This window comes from Suricata suricatta, chromosome 5 (assembly GCF_006229205.1).
Source record: "Suricata suricatta isolate VVHF042 chromosome 5, meerkat_22Aug2017_6uvM2_HiC, whole genome shotgun sequence".
Classification (NCBI taxonomy): Eukaryota; Metazoa; Chordata; class Mammalia; order Carnivora; family Herpestidae; genus Suricata; species Suricata suricatta.
This window is the reverse complement of record NC_043704.1, coordinates 111,202,108-111,206,273: the sequence shown is the minus strand read 5'-3', so window position 1 is coordinate 111,206,273 and position 4,166 is coordinate 111,202,108. Positions and strand designations below refer to the sequence as shown.

The window sequence follows — 4,166 nt, the reverse complement described above, 5'->3', positions numbered from 1 at the left end:
CTAATGATTGGTGCTGCATCTGTCTGGCAATATCACTCATCAGAAGTGATATTTCCACTGTGCTTAAAGTTTTTCTGCTTCTTTCTGTCTCTCAGTGGTTCTTTGAGGGCTTTGATAATCAGGGCAGAAGCAGAAGGTACCACTTCAGTCTGGGCCTGTCTGTTCCGAATGGTCAGTTTCACTGTGATCCTCAGACCCTTCCAATCACCGGTTGCCTTGGCAAAGTCATCACCAACTTTTTTTGGAGACAGACCCAGCGGACCAATCTTCAAGGCCAGGGCAGACATGGCACCGACTTCGCCACCAGTGCACCTCAGGTATACGACTTTGATCTTGTTGGGGTCGAACTTAGGCGGCATGGTGGTGGTGGTTGGTGTCAGATGAACCCAGATTCGGGGCGACTGAAGACTGTTGCACCATCGCCTCCTCCAAGCTGAAAGCCGAAAGCAGTTTCTCTTCTTAACTAAGCATTTGATCATTGGGAAATTTGGCAAAATTTAACATTTGGCACTCTTGTCTTAAAAATCTGTACCCTTTCACCCTCTCAAAGTGAATGGTCAATTGTGGTTTTTTTCCTGTGGTCATGCTTTTCCCCCAGTCAAAATTAGCCATTTAGAAAAGGCTCCAACAGCATCATTGACACTATAAAAACATGTGAGTTTTGGGATATACCCCTCCCTTAGAGGGACCACGTTGGCCTTAATTCTAATTACATAATAAAATGTATTTTCTCCCAAGGCACCTGGATGGCTCAGTAGGTTCAGCATCTGACTCTTGATTTTAGTTCAGGTCAGGACTTCACCATTCGTGAGTTTGAGCCCCACATCTGGCTCTATGCTGATGGGGAGGAGCCTGCTTAGGATTCTCTCTCTCCTTATCTCATGCCCCTGCTTGTGCATACTCTCTTTCAAAAAATAAACTTGATATATACATAGATAGATAGATTGATATATATATATCCCAAAAAAGGGATGTTATGTATCAGAAAAAAGAAGACGGTGAAACTTTCTGGAGAAAGGGAAGATCTTTGAATCCTCTCCATTTTTTCTTAAGATCGGACTGTGCAGGTCGCTGCCTAGATTGCTTGTGTGCATGTCCACATGTGTGTACCCCCACACTTGCACACGGCCGTGCCATACTGTGATCACAGGCAAGATTAGCTATCTGCATTTGAAGACAAGAGACCTGGCTCCTCATGTATTTACTGGGAAAATTCTGCCTCCCTTTGAGGCACCTCTCAAACATCTAGACCATCTAGACTTCCTGTGGCTTCTCCCACTGCCCTCACTGACCTGTGGGCCTCACTTCTGAGGCTCCAATCCTGCGTTCTGGCCTCTCACCCCTCACGTACCTCCTGACATGTGGGTGGCTTATCTGAGGTACAATAGAACACACTCTCACTGAATGACAGGAGAGTTTCTCAAGGCTATTGCAGGAAGGGAAAGAGACTGAACTGAACTCTGAACATGTCGATGACAGCAAGTTCCTCACTCCTCACATTTGGCCAAATACTGAATCCCAACTACTTTGCCTCATAAACATTTCTACATCCTCTACAATCTGTGTCAGCCTCTCCTCTACTGCGTGAGTTTCTGTAAGATGTTCTTGTTGGAAGTTGACCGATCTCTGTGTCTATTGCTCCTCAACAGCCCCTAGCAGGTGGTTCTTCTGTGGTATAAATCCAACTATGCCATTTCCCTTTGGTGACTGGCCAGTGGAACTGCCAGTCTGCATGGCCCTTCACCGGGATCTGGGCTTGCTTCCTCCATGCCGTCCCCATGAGGCTGGCCTCCCACAGACACGGAGCACACTCCACACCACAGCCACTGGGTATCTCTAATCCTCGTGGTGGATGTCTTCTTTTGCTGTGACTTCAGCTTGCTAAACCAACACGATCCTCCCTACCTTCAGTGAGGGGACGAAATCTTGCTAAAGGCAGTGATTAATTTGACTGGGAATCTGGAATATTTACAATTCACAAGGTGCTGCAGATGCAGCTTTAAACTCTCTGAACAGGGACCAGATTTGGAGAGCCCCCAAGGTGCCCTACCCAGAAATTTCCGGTTTCCAAAGTGAGCCTTTTAAAGAAAAATGGCAAGTAGTACTGATAGAAAGAAAGAAGAAATACAAGGAAGAAGAAACCTCAAAAATGAGACAAGCAAGGAATACCAACAGCTAAAACCACTGACTGTCCACTCGCTTGTCTCTGTGGTCTGCATGGAGGAACCCTGCACAGAACAGGCTCCTGAGTGGCCATGATGTGGGGCCACTGGGTTTTGGCAGGCCCTGGAACCCCCTGGTCACCCCTGTGCCACCCAAGTGGTGCTTGCAGTGTTATACATTGCACAGCCTGGAGGTACTGTGCCTTCAAAAAGAGTCAGATTCCTTCCAATCTTTGGTTGTTGTAGCTGTGAGGGATTCTAGAGATCTTTCAGGGGGATCATCTTTCATGTAGTAAATGATCTAGCTGTGGACTGAATCCTGACTGTACAGAACACAGGTGAGGGAGCCTTCTGGAAGCATGGCTATGACTCTGACAAGAGCTGACGCGCACAAGGCTTCTCCTTTGGGGTTAGAGAAGAAAATGTTAAGGTGAGGTGTCTGGAGAGGAGAGAAAAGGGGGTGTGACAGGAGAGAATGCAACTGTGTGTGTGGCATTCGTGTCGTACTCAGCCTGTGGGTCCAGTTTGACGATTTCTTGGAAGATATGTGAGATCCCAGACACAAAAAAAGGCTAGTCAGAGAAACAGATGACAAAGTGTGTCACCGAGGTGAGGAGGGGCTCTTCTCCAGCCCTACCCCCAGTCCGTCACAGACCTTAGTGCACCCTGGATCCTTAGGGTTGCAGAGTATCCTTCATGGAACAGTCCCTTTGTCTTGGGAAAGCTGTCTCCATACAGAGGACTTGGAGGCAGCTAAACTGTGTGCTGCCTTGGTGTAGATAGACTTGTTTCGGAGGAAACAGGAGGACTTAGACACTCCCAGAATGTAATGAGAAGGATGTGGGAGAGACGGCCTGGAGCCTTGGTTCTTTATTTAGCAGGGGGCTATTAAGAGCCATCAAAGGGGCACCTGCATGGCTCAGTTAGTTGAGCGTTTGATTTCGGCTCAAGTCATGATCTTGCGGGTTCATGAGCTTGAGTCCCATATCAGGCTCACTGTTGTCAGCACAGAGCACGCTTCAGATCTTCTCTGCCCCTCTCTCTGCCCTTCCCCCGCTTGCACCCTCTCAAAAATAAACACGCATTAAAAAAGAGCCATCAAAATTTGGAAATAAAATCTAGTATGATTATATTTATGTTCATCTACTGGGGAAGTCCAAGGACATTTAGATTAGCTTCAGATAAGCACACAGATGTCAGGAGAAGCTAGGTGTGCTCTGGCATTACAGAACTGGTGAGAGAAGTTAGGGCCTGAACCAAGTCTCTCCTCACCTTTGATAACTGGTTCAACTTACATTCACTTACTCAGAAAATGATCTGTATTTTAGCAGCAGCATACTTTCTGTGATGTTTGAAAACTGGTTCAAATTCTAAGAACAGGAACCAGGCCCTGTGCTTCTCTTTCCTATAGGGCACATGGGTAAAACTTAATCATTAGCTTATGAATCATTTAATTCATTCATTAGAACGGGCACCAGCTTCTTCTCCTGTGTGTTCTGGGCAGCTGCTGGCAAGTGATAGGGAAGGTGTGGCAGTACGGTAGCCCTTCTGTCTCAAAAGCATCTCCCATTCCACACAAAAGAGTGAAGGCCCTGTTCAATTTATGGTTCGATGGAAACCAAGAAGTGTACGTGCAAGATGGTAGGAAGGGGGACTCGGTTTAGGGACATCAGAAAAGATTAGAAGCAGTCACCTGTCTGGAACAGAAAGAAGGGTTGAAATTTGGCCACAGTCACTCAACAAATATTTATCAAGTGCTTAGTGCACCTCAGGGATTGTTGGTCTAGGGACCGGGAATTCAGCAGTGGACAACTCAGAATTGATTTATGGCGAAAGTCTGTTGAGGATGGGGTTATATTTTATTTACATCTGTCCCTCATAGCCTTGTAGTCCTATGGTGATGGGAAGTCTTGAATTTGGAAAATGTATGTGCCTCGTTCTAAAAACTTAAAACAACTTACAAAGTAGTATAAAACTCATCAAGATTCAAATGGAAGTGGAAGA

At 46.3% G+C, this 4,166-nt stretch overlaps 1 pseudogene; it reads right to left on the bottom strand.

Annotated features, from left to right (window-relative positions):
• The window catches only part of LOC115291241, a 3,040-nt pseudogene extending 2,681 nt beyond the window's left edge, over positions 1-359 (bottom strand).
• Between the last annotated feature and the right edge of the window lie 3,807 nt (positions 360-4,166).